The sequence below is a fragment of the Lampris incognitus genome, chromosome 12, assembly GCF_029633865.1.
Source record: "Lampris incognitus isolate fLamInc1 chromosome 12, fLamInc1.hap2, whole genome shotgun sequence".
NCBI lineage: Eukaryota > Metazoa > Chordata > Actinopteri > Lampriformes > Lampridae > Lampris > Lampris incognitus.
This window is the reverse complement of record NC_079222.1, coordinates 18,145,341-18,164,900: the sequence shown is the minus strand read 5'-3', so window position 1 is coordinate 18,164,900 and position 19,560 is coordinate 18,145,341. Positions and strand designations below refer to the sequence as shown.

Below are 19,560 nucleotides of genomic sequence, written 5' to 3'. Positions count from 1 at the left end.
GGTGGCTCCAAAGAGTGGCGTAATTGGCCAAAATTTGATTGGGGGGGTAAATAAAAATAATGACATTAGTTTAACATGACACAAATGATCATAGGTACACTTCCCTGTTTTGGCGGATAAATGATCTCAGTTTTTATAGCATGTACCAGCCATCTTTTCTCTCCATTAAGCACAGACCCATCATCAGCTCCATCTCTCTATCAGACAGCATTAACATGAAACCCAAGGGTGGAGAATCCCAAACTAAACCTCTCTAACCCTCTCACAGGTCCGAGCTGCTAGCCAGACCCGGAAATGGATGACCAGTCTGTGTCCCAGTGCAGTCCTCAGCATGGTGGAAACCAGGCTTTCACCCAGACCAAGACCCACACCCTGAGCCAAACCCAACGCAGAGCCAACGTAATAAGGTGTGGATGGCTAAAGAAGCAAGGGGGCTTTGTCAAGACCTGGCACACTCGCTGGTTTGTGCTGCGGGGAGAGCAGCTCTACTATTACAAAGACGAAGAGGAGACCAAAGCCCTGGTGAGTCTGATAGAGTTACTCACCCTCCTCTTCCACAGATGCCCTCAATTCCCCCCAGGCTCCATATGGTTTCAGTGAAATAACTCAAAGGGCGAAAGGATATGTACGTACAACGAAAAGCTTTTTTATGTCCTTACATGTGTGTTTATATGATTTATAGAAGGTACAAAAGGCACACCTAGTCGGTATACTAAGTCAAATCTCCCCGTAAAGGATAACCAGTGTAATTGTATGATTTTCTTTTTGTTGAGAAAGGCTATGAAAAGATTAAATCCAACCCGGCATTTCTCATTTTCACAAGTGTTTTCCATCAAGGTATACATCCACACTGTTTTCCAAATTCATTACATAAAACTTACAGAGACATAGCTGCAGCCTTAAACAGTGTCCATTTCCATTACCATGAAAAACCTGTTCCGCTTCCTCCAAAACCACCGTGGCCCAGTGGTTAGTGCTGTCGCCTCACAGCAAGAAGGTCCCGGGTTCAAACCCCGCAGTTGTCCAACCTTGGGGGTCATCCCGGGTCGTCCTCTGTGTGGAGTTTGCATGTTCTCCCCGTGGGTGGGCGGTGGGGTTTCTCCGGGCGCTCCGGTTTCCCACACCATCCAAAAAGCAGACCGGTCGCCTCCTCTTTACGTGTGTATGGACACACTTCTGCAAGTCACTTATACGTGTTCATTGACACGTATCTCACAGATGGCGCTAGGGGCGCCCTGTAGCCTACTAGGTGTGTCATGACCATGGTCATGACGCAATAGAATGTCAAAAATATTGAACAAACATGGCGGAGCGAATGTTCCTGGCTGCTGTCTTTGCCATCTTCTCCCAGAAAGTACAGCTGTTTAACCTCTTCAGTGACATCTCTCACGGCTTTAGAGTGACATACACGCTCCCAATGTCCCTTTTTATGACAGTTGTTGCACTTACTGTTCATTGCAGGACACTTCCCCTCATCGGTGTGCTGCGTCTTGCCGCACCTCCCGCATTCATCTGCTATGTTGGTTGCAGGACTGCTGCCACCATGACGCTGTCCGCCCTTTTTGCGCCCCCAGTGGCCAGAAGACGGGATTGCGGCCCCAGTGGCAACTAATACGTGTCCATATACACGTATTTCGGTCTCGCAAAAACGTGTCCTCTGACACGTACGTATTGTGATGTAGTGTAGCCAAAAAGACACGCATGTTAGGGTCAGTACTCCTGTCTGTGTCCCTGACCGAGGCATGGCAAGACGAACTGGACTTGGTCCCCGGGCGCTGCACGGCGGCTGCCCCCTGCTCGTAGCTAGACAGCTGGGATGAGTTAAATGCAGAGAAGGAATTTTCCCACGGGGATTAATAAAGTAGAAAAAAGAATAAAGCCAGCTAACTGTTCTGTGATTTCAATGACACATATTTGTATTTATTTGGACGTGACAAGTCGACAGAGCCAGCTGCTAACAAGCTAGCAGTCGCTAGTCACAAGCTAATGAAGTGTGTGGTTCACATCAAGCACGTGCAATGACGTCTTCACACTCAAGTCTGCCAGAGACGAAACTACTTTAAAAATACCACAAAATAAACCGTTGTTACTTTATCAAGTCGTTTCTGGAAAAGCTGAAAAATACACATTGTTTGCAACAAAGTTTATGGTGACCACGGCAACAGTAGCGTACTATTCTGTGACCCATGCTGAATGGGTTTTTGGATTTACATAATGGCATCCCTTGTCTTCCTGGAGGGGAGCTGTAACTGTGGCATTAGCATTAAAAGGCTAGTTAGCACTGGGGAATGCATGAGGGCATTTTGCTTTTGATAGAACGTGCCATCAATGTGAAAAACAAAATAACACCAGTATTCAAATGACCACAGGGAAGAGGCGTCCGGGTAGCGTATTGGTCTATCCCGTTGCCTACCAACCTCCCTCTTGGTCGAGCGCCCCTACAGACACAAGTGGCCGTGTCTGTGAGTGGGAAGCCGGACGTGGGTATGTGTCCTGGTCACTGCACTAGCGCCTCCTCTGGTCGGTCAGGGCACCTCTTCGGAAAGTGTGTGTGTGTGTGTGTGTGTGTGTGTGTGTGTGTGTGGTGTGGTGGGGTGGGGGGGGACTAGGAGGAATAGCGTGATCCTCCCACACGATACTTCCCCCTGGTGAAACTCCTCACTGTCGGGTGAAAAGAAGTGGCTGGCGACTCCACATGTATCGGAGGAGGCATGTGGTAGTCTGCAGCGCCCCCCCCCCCCCCGGATCGGCAGAGGGGTGGAGCAGTGACCGGGACTCCTCGGAAGAGCGGGGTAATTGGGCAAGTACAACTGGGGAGAAAAAGGACGGGGGGGGCGGTATGTGGTATCTGCTGTTTTGTCGCAGTTTACTGTATATCGGTCTAGTTTAGCCGAGAGAAACTCGTACAGTAGGCTGATTGATGGAAATGGCGGCAAATTGATTTTTTCAACATGGAACGAAAACATTTGATCGCTCTCTCTTCAAGGCGTGTTTGACTCATTCTGTCAGCAATATCACAGATTTGCAAAGAATATGTATTAAAGTCTTCCCTACCGCGATGTCCTTGCCTGTTTGCCAAATTGCGATGGTAAACCCCTGGTTGGCAAACCTGGCCCGTCATCCATAGATAGTTATTGTAGCTTAGCAACCATCGTATCGCTTGCTCTAATTTGCCGGTCAGATCTCCTTAGTTCATGGCGCTTCACTGTTTTACAATAGCATTTAATAGATTGCACTTGTTTCTCGTCATTATAATTAAAACCACAAAGGTAGCAAACATTGACAGATTTTGATGGAGTCTTGCTGGGGGACTTCTCCATTGCTCACTCTCTAAAATCAAAAACATGTTGTTCGTGTGTTCCTCTGTGTTCCTCGACCCCATTTTGGAGGAATGCTGTCACTGGAAGTCCTGCCCAACAGAATTATTGATTTCCTTCTTCAAGATGGAAAAACCTTGCTTGTTTCTCTCAGTATTCGACATTGGTAATGGGTAGCCAGACTCTATTCCTTGACGTAGGGTCTGGCGATTCTAACGGTGTACAAACATAGGGATTTAGGGCAGAGCTTGGAAAATTTTCCAGTTTAGAATTTGATGGGTTTGGGATTATAACATATCTTATATCGTATCAGTTCGCCCTTGGTTTATTGTTTAGTGTGGTTTAGTTAAGAGAGTCAGAACTTTGAATGTTGGCACTATGACTGATAAAGGGAGAGAGATAGATGATATGATGGAGAGAAGGAAGGTAGAAGTACTTTGTGTGCAAGAGACCAGGTGGAAAGGGAGTATGGCCAGGAGCATCGGAGGTAGGTTCAAACTCTTCTACCATAATGTAGATGGGAGGAGAAACTCCGAAGTAATCCAATAGGCCACCATCCAATGCTGCCTAGTTACGTTCTCCCCTGTCACCAACTTGGTGTCTCCAATCCGTTTAGGATCACGCCTCCGGAAGAAGATATAGTCCACCTGTGTGCACCTTCTTCCACTCTTCCACCTCTTCCACTCACCCTGGGTTCTGCCCTCTTCTCGAAATATGTATTCACCACAGCAATTTTATCCTTTTCAAAAAATCCACCACCATCTGTCCTTCCACATACCTCTCTTTAACACCATACCTACCCATCATCTCGTCATCACCTCTGTTCCCTTCACCAACATGCCCATTGAAGTCCGCTCCAATCGCCACTCTCTCCTCCTCGGGTACACTCTCCAGCACTTCATCCAACTCACTCCAGAATTCTTTTTTTCTCCTCCACCTCACACCCAACTTGCAGGGCATATGCTTTGCTAACAGTCATCATCATACCTTTGATTTCCAGCTTCATACTCATCACTCTGTCTGACACTCTCTTCACCTCCAACACACTCTTGACATACTCTTCCTTCAGATAACCCCTACACCATTTCTCCTCCCATTCACACCATGTAGAAGAGTTTGAACCAACCTCCGATGCTCCTGGCCTTACTCCCCTTCCAGCTGGTCTCTTGCATGCACAGTATATCTACATTCCTTCTCTCCATCATATCAGTCAGCTCTCTCCCTTTACCAGTCATAGTGCCAACATTCAAAGTTGCGACTGCCACCTCCACACACCTACCCTTCCTTCTCTCTCATTCTCTCTAGACATGCCTTTCCCCTCTCTTTCTCCTTCGCCTAACAGTAACATAGTTTCCACCGTCACCCTGCTGGCCAATGGTAACCCGGGCCTCGACCAATCCGGTATGGAAATCTGATTTATTATCCACATATTTGATTTGTCAAAGGTTTTACTTCGGATGCCTTTCCTGACACAACCCTCCCCATTTACCCGGGCTTATGAATGCCCTGGCTTGTGCATCTTCAGTGGCTGGGTTCATGGATTTCAGAATAATGGTTATATCTAATTCATCCGCGATTATATCCTATAAACTGGTATATTGAGTGTTTGGGAGTTGTTATTATCCTAAGGAGAACTGGGATATAAGGAGAAGGTTTTAAGAGAGATTTTGAAAAGCTATAATGTGCTGTTATCACTCTTGTTCTCACTCTTGACTTTGGGGCTTCACAAATAATGTGACATTGGTTGCAATGGCAATAAGAGCTTGTTAAATTGAATAACATGAGCGAAATGAACAGCAATAACCGAGGTACACATGAACTATTTTAAACAAAATCCATATTGCTATACTACCTCAACATGAATGTAGAATATGACTCACTGAGATGTAAGTTAAATGCAGAAATTTGTTCAAAATTACAAATTACAAAATCGTATTTATTTTATGCAGCTGTCTATGTAAGGCTGCAGTGTGGTTAAGGACTATGCAGCTTCGTTATAGCTTTGATCAGCATCTCTTCAACTCAGTGGGAAGTCATTATCAGGAATTGGCTGCATTTCTTCAGAAGATATTAATGCAGCACATGTTTGATTAGTCAAGTTCTCTGATCAGGTTAACTTGTCAAACTTATTCTAACCTCTGTAGCTTCAACTTTTAAAGCTGACTTGTTATTTTCACTCTTTGAAAGTGAAAATAAGTGTTATCTGTTTGAAAACTGGCCTTTAAGGTTTTGATGTTTTATAAATGCAGTGATGCTGTGCGTATCAATGAGGCAGAGGAAAAAACGGGAAATAAAAAACATTTGCTCTGAGGTGTTATTGGTGTGTCCCAAAAGAAAGTTTTAGTAGTATTTGTTTAGTTTTTTTCTTATTTGTTTTCAGTAGTCAGTGTGGGGAAAAATGAAGGTTCAGTTTGTATCTGAATGATATACTGTGATTGGTATCATTGTGTTCATCATTTATATCTCTATAATTGCCCAAATAATGCAGGTTAATGTGTTAATAAAAGTACACAGTAAGTGAACATGAAATGAAACTAAGTTACATTACACATTCTTGAACTTGAACAAGTCGCTAAATGAATTACAGAAGTCCCATTCTGTGTCTTCTCTGCACAGGAAATGTGGAGTTGTCCACTCCTAACTCTCCTACTAGTCCTATACAAACACAACCTTTTTTTTCTCTAGAATAAAAGTATACACACTGTACTTTCTTCAAATACAATCTTTATTCTGCACATCCACCCACAACCATTTCAGCTAAGTGATTTTCTAGTAACCCCAGCTCTGCCATACCCAGACCACCTCTCCATCGGATGACCCGCAGGTCACATGCCTACAGACAGAGGAACTAGTCTGCATATTTTTTTTGCTCTTAATCTCTGTGCTGTGAATAGACAGGGGAGCAATTAAGGTGGGGGAGCAGAAGTTCTTTATAATAATTTACATGAAATGGGAGTTAACAATTTGTGACCTCGTGGCAACATGGTATTCTGTTCGCTATGTTTATCCACTCCCAAAAGTTATTCATTGTTCAGCCTTTACCTTCATCTTACCCGAGGACCCTACGCCAGGCTGTTTATGAGGGGCCGTACAAGCCGTAATTCATTATGGCCCTCTCACATAGTACATACGTTCTTCTTTCATATACACAAACCCTCATATTGTTGAGCATGTTTCATCCTTTGGCCCAGTTCTGAAAGGATGCCAACCAAAAACTAAAAACTAAAACTAGAAGAGAAAAAACATTTTAATAACAATCATAATAATAATAATAATAATAATAAATTAAACTTATATAGCACTTTTCTAATACCCAATGTCGCTTCACAATAATTGGGGTGAATCAAGACGACAGATAAACACAACACAGACATACAAGGGTGGATGGGAAAGGGGGCTACGAGAGGACGAAGCGACAGCCACATACGACGCCAGCAGTACTCTCCCACTTATACAGATACAAAAGGCAAAGAAAAACAAACTTCATAAATCTCATAAATCACAGATGAGTTGTGTGATCGATGTGGTTTATATATGTCCTACCATCTCAGATGCGGGTACAAGGAACAATGAGTAATTTTAGTTAACAATTTGATAAAAATAAAAACTAGACTTTAGAAAAAAAAAGAAAACTAAATGAAATGATATTGTGTAATTATAAATCTAACTAAAATAAAATAAAAATATGCAGAAAAATGTCTTTAGTTTTAGGCTTTGTCAATTTGGTCAAGTTTTGTCAACATAAGAAGCACGAGGAGGCATTGGTGTATATGTTTATTGAGACTGGGACGTCTATATGACTGAAAATCCTAAATCGTGCCCCTGACAAATACACCTCATGTTATAATAAACAAAAAAAACTAAAGCTAATATTGAAAATAATAAAAACTAAAATAAAACTAAACATTTTTAAACAATAAAAGCTAAAAATGAAATGAGCAAACCCACTCTGGAGAGTAGCTGAAACTAAACCGAATTGGGAAAATAAATAAAGAAATTAAAAAGAAATTAAAAACGAAGCAAAATATAAAAACTAATTAAAAATACAAGATAACTCTGATGCCAACATAGATTCTAGATACTTATTCCTAAAACTGTGACTTTTTGTCTCCAATGGAAAACTTTAATAAATCTAGGCCAGGCACCGAGCTGTCTGTTCAACGTTTTTTAAATCCCCATGACCTGCAAAACAGAACAGCATGGAGCAGCACACAAAAAGAAGACAACAACCAAACAGAACACAACTGGTCTTGTACCTCCAGCTGGAGAGAGAACTGGCAAAATTCTAAACTTGAGTTTTTCCTTCGCACAGGTTCCAAATTACCGTTGCCTGTAGCACTGATAGTCAACATCAGGATTAAAAATGGATTAACTAATCTCCGAGTGAGTCATTTGGGGTAACTTTACCCCACTGAGCCATGCACAACCTTGCAATATGCACACAGCTGTAATGTCAGTGTCCCAGAATCAATCTTGTAAGAAATCTAGAGAGAGAACGAAACAAAGAAAAAAATACACATGTGCATGTCTTCACTTGGCAAATATGCAGTGCAGTGATTGCACCTTGTTCAGAGGGATACATCATAAAAGTTGATGATTGAGGACCATATTTAGGTTTGCTATTAACTACTGCTCTCATGTGATGAGCTGTCTCTATTTGTTACCTAGCTCGTTAGCCTAATTGCTGTCTGGGAGCAGGAGCATTTGGCCTCTTCTGCTGCATACACAAACATCACACAGGACAAAGCCGTGGCTGTATGGATGTGGCTGTTCATAAGTGGTAGATACGTGTAGAGCATAGAGAGTAAAAAAAAAATGTTTTTAAAATGAAGTGATTTTGAAGGGTGGTTCTAATGTGATAATCACACATTTGTATAAAACACATAGCGTGTGCACACACATACACACACACACACACACACACACACACACACACACACACACACACACACACACACACACACACACACACACATTTGCATCCATATTAGACTAAATGACAATGATATTGGTATGCACACACAAAACTAATCCATGCAACATAATGCACAGGATTACACAAATACACAATATGGAGATTTGTAGGAAATCATACAGGATCCAGGGTCAAGAAACTGTAAACTTTGTTTTCTCACGCTTCACCTTCAAGAAACACCAAGAGGAAGGTCAGTATAGGTTATCCCCATTGGCTGATTATGGTCATTGTCACTGAACCAGGTCATTTATGTCGGCCTTGTTCTCACACCAAGCCCCTCTCAGCAATGGCTGGAATGTCAAGAATGACGGCTGGATGGAGGTGAAGGGTGACTGAAGCGTGTGTGGGATATGGCACGTGTGGGCTTGGCATCAACATGCCGTCTGCATGCCCTTGCTTGCCTATTCAGCCCATTATGACGAAACGCACTTGCACACACAAGCATGTACATACACACACACGCACGCACAAACAGATATGCTGAAATGTCATCTGGCTGAGCCATAAAACAAAACCCTCACTCCTCCAGTGGATGAAATGGTAGGATTATTGTCATCCCAACCACTTACCATCTCATGCTTATGGTAATGAGCTGCGTAAAATATTGTGAATGAATAAGATTATTGTACAGGGACACACAGAGATGAGTTATTTCATTACAATACATCATGAGAAGGACGGCAAATAATGTGTTGAGCAAATGTTAAAAGTTTGAAATGAAAAAGACGGGATCTTCAGCATTTTAAAAGTTTTGACAAGTTTAAAGTTCTTTCACATAACTTGCTTGCAATCTTCATACATGCATGCATACATACATGCATGCATGCATACATGCATGCATGCATACATACATACGTATATAAATATACATTTATATATATATATACATACATACATACATACATACATACATACATACATACATACATACATACATACATACATACATACATACATACATACATACATACATACTTAGCACAAAAAGAAAGGAAATTTGTGTTTGGTAGATTATTTCTTTGTTGTAACAATGCTTCTTGGCAACAAATCTTATACCGTTGGAGAGCCTGTTTATTCCCCTTTTAAATGGGGCCACATTTGTAAGGAACATGCATTTGTGGGACGAGAAGCAGAGCTGAACAGAAAAATTGCCAAATCTTCTCTACCAATGCCAAACAGCTTATTTTGCTGTTGCTATTGACTCTTGTTTTGAGCTTCTGGTACCCCAGGTGCTGACAATCAGGTGCCTGATATAAGATTTATTGCCAAGAAGCATTGTTAGAACAAAGAAATAATCTACCAAACACATTTTCCTTACTTTTTGTGCTAAGTTTATATATATATATATATACACATATATATACACACACACACACACACACACACACACACACACACACACACACACACATATATATATATATAATATACATATAATATATATATATATACATATATACATATAATATATATATATATATATACATATATATATACAATATATACAAGGTGGACATATCAGGCTTGCAAATAATGAAATATTTCTCTGCCAAACATAGTAACATCTTTTGCTGTTATTTGAATATGCACTGTGTTTCGTGAGGATTTTCCTATATCCTATAAAAATCCTATAAAATATATCAAACAGACTGCAAAATCACATATTGAGTGCCTCAGAGAAGGCCGCCTCAAACTAGCTTTGCACCGATCAATGGGCACGTACCCCTGAGCTCTCTGGAGAGGCCTTGTTTCTGAGCACTAAGGCCGCGTCTGCTGGCTGCAGGGGGGAGTTGTGGTTACACGCTGTGTGGTGATTGCTGCTTTTACATGGGCTCCGAACACAGCAGGGGTCCGATTTGGTATTCCAGGGGCCAGTGAACTTGTCTGACCGAATAAGTAACACTTTAATTTTACTTCAGTGTACTTGCATTTTTCCAGCAGAGAAAAAAATAAAAACACTGTTGGTAATTATTGAAAACACCCCTCGTAAATCATAAGATTTAGAAATATTGACACAAGAGTCAAAGATAATCTGTAATTCTGACAGCATAAGTTAGTGTGGTTAAACTATATCCCTGTATTCACTGCCAAATTGTGTGACTGGTCCAGTAGTGCTAACCCTACCTAGCACGTTCGCAGTTACACATCAGGGCAAAATGCCTGAACAGCCTTGGTAATGTATCATTCTCCACCGGCATTTCAGAAGCAGTTTGTTTCTTTTCATCCCTCATCACCAGGGCCCTCTAATGAAGACCTGGAGAATAGTTTAGGGTAGAGATGAGAATGTGAGAAAGGGATTTAAGTGTGAGACAAATTGAAGTGCGCTCCACCATTACTTGGCCGTAACTCTTGCTGTCATGCTATTTTTAACCACTCTCTAACAATCTTTTCATTTTCTCATGCTCATTTCCTGTCTTGTTTTGGTCAACTCATCTCATATTTAGCTACTTGAAAAAATTGTGATAGCTGAACTACAAACTGTAAACATAATAATTGTTGAATTTGAATAAAAAAGGTAACGTATCAGACAATTGCCTTTCTTTAATTCAGTGTGAATACAGCAATATACTGTAGATACCCAGAAGCCTTAGAGGTCAGTGGGAATAAAATAGACAGACTTGAAAGCTGAAATAAACTGCACAGTACAGAAATTAATAAAGCTGCTAGAAAGAGGTAACATCTCACCAAAAGATGTCATTATGGATAAGTGTGCATTGCGTGCTTTTGTTTATTGTATGCTTGCCATCCAAATGACCAACCAACCCTAAATTTATTATTAATCAATCAGTCAATTTGTTTGGCTAACTGATTGGCGACCCGACCCCGGAAAAGTGGCTGAAGATGAGATGAGATCAACGTGTTTGGTGCAGTGTAGAAAAAAAGAACTAAGAATGATAATCCAATCATCTCATAAAATCTACACAAAGCCAAAAAAAAATAACTATATATATATATATATATATATATATATATATATATGGCTAGGCTAAGAAGCTATTTAAGTAACAGGCAGCAGTTTGTAAAGTAAGGCGAACATAAATTGTCATGCATGGATATTACTTGTGGTGTACCCCGTGGGTCAATTTTAGGTCCAAAACTGTTCATTATGCACTTCAATGATAAATGCAAGATATCAAAAATATTGAAATGTGTTTCATTTGAGGATGACACAAATATGTTATGTTCTGGTGGTGAGAATTTACAGCAGCTTTTGGAGGTGACCACAGTAGAAATGGAAAATTTAAAACGGTGGTTTGGCAAAAACAAATGATCCTTGTATACACAGTTTTTGAGTCCATGCAGTTTTGTGCGATACATGATGTGACAGGAAGATTAGCATCAGGGCATAATGCATCATACATAAATTACCCTGGGGTAATCTCAAAATTAAATAAATTCAGGGTTTGCAGATGGTGTGGCATGTTGAACTCGTAACTTCAACTGTGTATATTCTTCATTAATTCTTTCATTTTAATGAACTTGTTTAATTGCTAAATGAGATGAGATTGGTTTTGGTAGATCCAAGGTCAGCTAGTGTCGGTTTGAGCAAAACCATTTTCTCTGTTTTTTTGTTGTTGTTGTTTTTTAGAAGGAATTAAATACTCATTGCAATTACTCAAACCCAATCTGATTTACTAATTCCTGGTGAATGGGAATATAAGAGGAACATCGTTTTTGGGGGGGATTTGACCAATACTGCATCATTATTGGTAGACAGGTCGTAAGATGATCGAGGTCGTAAGTGATCTGTCACACTCAGTGCCGGTAAAGTCTGTTGAAGGAATGGCATATGTTCTGACTTGTTTCAATAAGGTTTGTTGCGGCACAGCTGGGGTGTGCTGTAACCCACCGGATTGTGATCATGAATCTAACGCTGTTGTCACAACACTTGCAAAGTAGGATGGTCAAATGTTTCATAACCTGATCTCAGGCCTTGCTTTGATAACTGTAAGATAGGCATCTACCTCAGATTGGTAATGGGGTGCAGATATTCTCTGGAAGTAGTTAGATTGTTATTGAAGCAATCTGTATGGCACATACAAGACCTCCTATTTTGGGGCCGGGGGGGGGGGTGTTCAGGACACCATGATCTCACCTCCAAGGCAATACTGCATCAGCAACAGTCACGTTGACAAAACATCAGCTAGTTTCTCAAACTCAACTTTCCTACTCACCCCTTCATTTTAGTGCGTACACATGACTGTCTGTGACAGCAGTACTTGTGTGTGGAGGTTTATTAGAACAATCTGCTCTGCTGTCATCCATAGCTTTGTTCTAATTAGTCGTTAGTCTTCACATTATCTACGCGGTATCGTTCATGAATACATCTCACCATGTCGGTGTGATTGCATCAATGTTCCAGGTGACGTGGCGGTCTATTCCATTGCCTACCAACACGGGGAGCACGGGTTCGAATCCTCGTATTACCTCCGGCTTGGTCAGGCGTGTCTGTAGGTGGGAAGCCGGATGTGGGTATGTGTCCTAATCGCTGCACTAGTACCTCCTCTGATCGGTCGGAGCACCTGTCCAGGGGGGAGGGAGAACTTGGGGGGGGGGGGTAGCGTGATCCTCCCACACGCTACGCTCCCCCGGTGAAACTCCTCACTGTCAGGTGAAAAGAAGTGGCTGGCGACTCCACATGTATCGGAGGAGGCATGTGGTAGTCTGCAGCCCTCCCCGGATCGGCAGAGGGAGTTGAGCAGCGACCGGGACAGCACGGAAAAACATCCCCCAACCCCACCCAAAAAAATAAAATAAAGTAAGGACAAGGTTGAAACTAACAACCACCAAAAAAAATACAGTAGTATGACTATCATTGTGCACACAGTGTACAGATGAACCTTTGCAATGTCACAGGGCTTTGTGTCTGATTTTTTTGTCAATATCCCCTAGCAGATGTCAAGTCAGGGGCGTCCATGGAGACATCAGGAGACACAATTCTTTTCAAAGCAGGGTTATAAAAACGGTTTAATCACAGGTCCATGGAGACAGTGAGCTTGCTCAGTGCAGTCATTTGCATTTTTCTCACATCCAAGCGTCACATCCAATACCAAAGTTATCTGTGCTCTTCAGAGAGGAGTCACCGTGGCACTGCAAAGAAATGGTTTGAAAATTAGTAAGTTAAAGTTATATAGTACTTATTGCAAGAATGTACAGTGTATGTAGTAGTATATATATATATATGCATAACTTGCAAGGATTTATACTTATCATAGAAAATTCAAAGAATCAGCCTCTTTGTTTAGGGGTTATTTTTGTGGCTTTGTGTTAAATTAGTTTGGCCTAAGGCCTGATAAAATATAATGTAGATGTATGTTAGAACTGAGGAAACTGGGGCGTCTGGGCAGCATGGCGATGTATTCTGTTGCCAACCAACATGGGGATCACCGGTTCGAATCCCCGTGTAGGGACGCCCGACCAAGCGGGCATCCCTACAGACACAATTGGCCGTGTCTGCGGGTGGGAAGCCAGATCTGGGTATGTGTCCTGGTCACTGCACGAGCGCGTCCCCCTGGTGAAACTCCAGTGCAACTGGGGAGAAAAAGGGGTAAAAAATGACATAGATCAGGGGTGGCTAACCATGTGCCATGGAGAGCCATGTGTATGCAGGTTTTCATTCCACACCATGAGCCTCATGTATCAATCATTACTATGGGCAAATTTGTGCGTACACACCCATCGAATTGTTTAGCCCTCAAGATTATCTGACAGTCAGCAGCAAAGCATGATGGTTATTTGCAGAGGTGGAAAAACCCGGTCCAGAAAGTAAAAACCCTAACCGGGTCTTTATTCCATCCATGTATTAAACCAGCTATTTTGGGAAACTAGTCAGTGCAATCTGATGGTTGGGTAGAGTGAAGACACAGTAAGGGTTTTTACTTTCTGGACCGGGTTTTTCCACCTCTGGTTATTTGTAATTCCTTCCTCCTAGCATCTATTGTCCACCTCTTGCAACGAGCAATCACCCAGGCCTACAAAGACATCAGTATCAGTGTCTACATTCAGGGGTTACCCAGGTTCTACACTGGTCTGTGAGATAAACTTCAGGGCTAAAAAATCCCATCCCATTCACCGATTAGCAACCCTTCAACCAAAGAGGAAGAAGATATCGGGGAAATCACATGGTGTGGAGTCGGGGTAGAAGGAAAACCTGCATGCACATGGCTCTCCATGGCACATGGCTAGCCACCGCTGACATTAGATGTACATTTATCTTAGAATGAGGGAACTTGTAAAACCCAGGAGTGGTCGGCTTGAGGAGGGGATGGAATGAATTAGTTCAGATAGAGGCAATGAAAACTAGAGGTGAATCACATTGTTGAACTTCTCAATTTTAGGCCCCAGTATTATTGTTGGAGTATTACATATTTATTATTTACCTTCACACCAAGGAAATGCCCTTAGCCACCCCCTGATCTCCCCCATGCAAACACACACACACACACACACACGCACACACACACACACGCATGCACACACACATACACAACACACACAATGTTATTAGATGGCTGGGCAACTAGTTTGACCTGTTCTGCTGAGCTGATAAAGCAAAATGTACATATCAGATTTTTTTCTATTCAGCGTCACATTGCGTTAACACTTTATCAAACATATTGAACCAGTTCTGGAATGTTCTGATAGAAGAAACCTGAAATTCCACAAGAGTTTCAAGAGGATAACTTAATTTTTTCTCAAGAAGTCATCATTTGTTTTGTTTTTTTTCCCTTGGGAAATGTTAGAAGAGCGTAGCTGCTTTGGACCTGACATATCTAATATGAATACTTACAATGACACCGGGATCGCTGTGGTTGTAGCAGGGAAAAGAACAAAACAACCCTTATCAAGCCTTTAAGACATCGGTATTACACAAGGTATTAGGTAACACTACATACAGGCACATACACGGGAAGAGACAACAGGGCCCAGGCTGAAACTGGATATATATACACACAAACACACACACACACACACACACACACACACACACACACACACACACACACACACACACACACACACACACACACACACACACAAACACAGGTATGATAACATAGTGCTGTTTCTAGAGGTCAATTGACCTCCTATGTCCAGGTCCCTGACTGACCTAGCTAGCCTTCCTGTATCTGAGTCAAAAGGAGGCTACTGGAGACAGAACAGTAATGATTGGATGACAAGCATTGCTGATCAACAAGCCAAGGTTAATCACCTCTTAAATAGACTCCGTTACACAAATTACTGCTGGCTAATCGGCCTCTCCTCTTAGCAGGCACCATTCTCATTCATCTGTTTGCAATCAGTTTCTCCCCCGCACTAGATTGAGCTGTATTTCATTGCCTCGCCAGATGTCCTATATTATGTGTTCGAGCATCCATTCAGGGTTGTTGTTAAAATAAATGCTGAGGCCATCTTCTACCTTGAACTGCAGGCATATACTTTTCTCATTACCCCTCCGGGGTAAGAAGTTCAGTTTTACCCAGACCATCTTGGAGGTATCTTGACGCATGCTCAATAATTCAGGTTAAGAAAATCAAAGGAGGTCGAATCAGCTCATCTGGATGCAACGTTGCATCCCGATGAACTGGATACAACGTTGTATTCACGTTGTATCCAGTTCATCGGGATGCAACGTTGTATCCAGATGAGCTGATTCAACCTTCTTTGATCATCTTGGACATTGCATAATGATGTCTCTCTAATCTTAAACCCTGCCCATCTTCCATGCAGAGCGGACCTCCGCGCCATGACACTGCACAGCCACTAGTGCAGCATGCAGACATTTGCAGTAAATAGCAAACTACTATACACATAACCTTGTAAGTAATATCATACCCCCCCGCGCCGCCTACAAGCTTTTTCCACAATGTCTTCCTTTGCCTTTGTTGAGGGGGTTGGCCTGCAGGCTAATGAGTTACAATAAAACAGCCATCACTGCAGTGAGGTGGAGGGTCACACTGAGATCTGACTCACCGAAGAAACGCCTCCCTAATAACAAGGCTGGGGTCCTTCAGTGGCTTTCCCTTTAGCAAAATCCTGTACCTCTTGTGTATTGCCTTTGGAAAGAAAATATAAATAGGTTAGTGTCATAGCACACTTCCTGAGTGTTACATCACCCAAGGTAACAATGACCTTTTTTTTTTATAAATCATCCGTAAATGTGTTTTTTTTGGGGGGGGGGTGGATTTTCCCCCCTTTTTTTCTCCCCAATTGTACCTGGCCAATTACCCACTCTTCTGAGCTGTCCTGGTTGCTGCTCCACCCCCTCTACCGATCCAGGGAGGGCTGCAGACTACCACATGCCTCCTCCGATACATGGGGAGTCACCAGCCGCTTCTTTTCACCTGACAGTGAGAAGTTTCGCCAGGTAGATGTAGCGCGTGGGGGCATCACGCTATCTTCCCACCCCCCACTCGAACAGGCGCCCCGGCCGACCAGGGGAGGCGCTAGTGCAGCGACCAGGACACATACCCACATCCGGCTTCCCACCTGCAGATATGGCCAATTGTGTCTCTAGGGACGCCCGATCAAGCTGGAGGTAACACGGGGATTCGAACTACCGATCCCCATGTTGGTACCCGGACGCCCCCCTAAGATGATCTTATTACTCCAATGGGAGCTGCCAGGCCACTCAGCGTGAGGGCGGGTGCTGTAAATATTGCTCCTTCTCAGTTTTGGTTTTCCAGGAGCAAACAACAAGCTGCCGGAGAGAATGTCATTATGGAAAGTGTGGCTGTGGTCGAGAGGAGGGGCAGAAGAACATCGGTAGTTTTTTTGTTTTTTGTTTTTTTTTACAGTGTGGAGGGACAACAGTGAGTCTTTTTTAACAAGCGCATACAAGCTAGTACACATAAGACTCGAAGCCAGACACACACAAAAACCAAGTGTTTTATATGGTGACGTCATCCATGTCCACTATGTGGCTATGTGCTCCATAGTTACTCAGTCTCAGTTATACACCATAAACCCATACAGTTGTGTGTGTGCGCGCACACACACACACACGCCTCCAGATTATAAATAAGCTTGTGAATAAGAGAATTAGGCAAATGTATATACTGCACTTTTTATGTCTCATCTCCCGTGTTCCCTGTGGAAGCAGAGTGATTAAAGGACTCGTGTCCTTTGAGTGATGGTTTCTAACACTGCTGCCGGTAATGCCGAGCAGATCCTGCTGCTGATGACCACATCAAAAAAAGAAAAAAGAAAAAAAAACTCGTTCCCTGAACTCCTCCATCTCAGGGCAGGTCTGCTCCATCTTTATAAGCCCCTTTAAAGGACTCCACTCTGGCCTCAGGTGGGGTTCCTTCTCCAGGTTGTCACAGTCAAGGGTCATTAAAGGGCTCTCTCAGCAGGGGGGAACCTGACTCCCCTCAGATCCCGTCGAACTTTGTGGGTCCTTAACACATGTGCCCGCTACTGACGCACATCTTGTATATATTAACACTGACCTAAATAGAAGCCATTCTTGTGATGGAAATTTGGTGCTGGGTGACGTAAATGTCAAAGTTGTTCATAAAATACTATTTGTTAAGCTGTGTGGATGTGCTGTGTTAAGACAGGAGGGATCAGGACTGGTCTGCTGCCTTGGTTTGATCTTAGTAGACTCACAGGCTGAGGTGTGGAGCATCGTTCCCCTTCAACTTTAATCTAGTTCACCTTTTCTTACAACTCTCTCTCTCTCTCTCTCTCTCTCTCTCTCTCTCTCTCTCTCTCTCTCTCTCTCTCTCTCTCTCTCTCTCTCTCTCTCTCTCTCTCTCTCTCTCTCTCTCTCTGATGCAGTAGTGTCTCTCTCTCTCACTCTGTCTCTCTCTGTCTCTCACTCTCTCTGTCTGTCTGTCTGTCTGTCTGTCTGTCTGTCTCTCTGTCTGTCTGTCTGTCTGTCTGTCTGTCTGTCTGTCTGTCTGTCTCTGTGTCGCTCTCTGTCTTTCTCTCAATTCAATTCAATTCACTCTCTCTTTCTCTCTCTCTCTCTGTCTGTCTGTCTGTCCCTGTCTCTCTGATGCAATAGTCTCTCCCTCTCTCTCTCTCGCTCTCTTTCCCCCCTCGCTCTCTCTCGCTCTCTCTGATGCAGTAGTCTCTCTCTCTCTCTCACACTCACTCTCTCTGTCTGTCTGTCTGTCTGTCTGTCTGTCTGTCTGTCTGTCTGTCTGTCTGTCTGTCTGTCTGTCTGTCTGTCTGTCTCTCTCTCTCTCTCTGTCTCGCTCTCTGTCTTTCTCTGTCTGTCTGTCTCTCTCTCACGCTCTATCTCTCCTTCTGTCTGTCTCACTGTCTCTGTCTCTGTCGGTCTGTGTGTGTGTGTGACTGTCTGTCTCTCTATCTTTGTCTCCGTCTGTCTCTCTCTCTCTCGCTCTCTCTGATGCAGTTGTGTCTCTCTCTCACTCACTCTCTGTCTGTCTGTCTCTCTCTCTGTGTCTCACTCTCTGTCTTTCTCTCTGTCTGTCTGTCTGTCTGTCTCTCTCTCATGCTCTCTCTCTCTGTCTGTCTCCCTGTCTCTGTCTCTGTCTGTGTGTGAGTGTGTGTGTGTCTGTCTCTCTATCTCTGTCTCTATCTGTCTCTCTCTTTCTGTCTCTCTTTTTCATCTCCACACACACACACACACACACACACACACACACACACACACACACACACACACACACACACAAGAGATAGCTCATCTGTCCCCACTGATGGTTGCCATATGTGGCCTAGCTGTTGTAGTTTAATATTTATATATCATGCATTACAGCAGGTCATATGATATCTGCGCCAGGCTATTAATGGAGTGCATCTTTATGCTTATGCATCTGATGCCACATTGGTGGTCAGTGAAGACTCCAGTTACAGATACACAGCTCGCCTCAGGTAAACCAGCTGCAGGGAGATATGCTGCCATGGCTCTATTAATAAGCAGCAGGGTGGTTATAGGACCGGAGCCACACTGGAGGGAAATGCTGATGTTTGTATAATTCAAAGCAAATGATTTGGCCTTTGGTATTACACTTCTAATCTGTTGCCTCAGCCGGAGCGAAGGCAAGGAAGAGGGACGGGGGGCGTACGGGTAGCATAGCTGTCTATTCGAATCCCTGCGTTACCTCCGGCTTGGTCATGTCTGCGGGTGGGAAGCCAGATGTGGGTATGTGTCTTGGTCGCTGCACTAGCGCCTCCTCTGGTCAGTCGGGGTGCCTGTTCGGGGGGGGGGGACTGGGGGGGGTAGCGTGATCCCCCCCACACACACACACACACACATGCGCAACGTTCCCCTGGTGAAACTCCTCACTGTCA

The 19,560-nt window shown here is 43.2% G+C and overlaps 1 protein-coding gene across 1 annotated transcript in view; it reads left to right on the top strand.

Moving 5' to 3' along the window:
• The first annotated feature begins 383 nt into the window (after positions 1–383).
• The window catches only part of arhgap24 (Rho GTPase activating protein 24), a 100,352-nt gene continuing 81,175 nt past the window's right edge, over positions 384–19,560 (top strand). The window contains exon 1 of the mRNA XM_056290542.1: positions 384–522. The gene's annotated coding sequence lies outside the window, so the exon portion shown is untranslated. The remainder of the gene's footprint in view (positions 523–19,560) is intronic.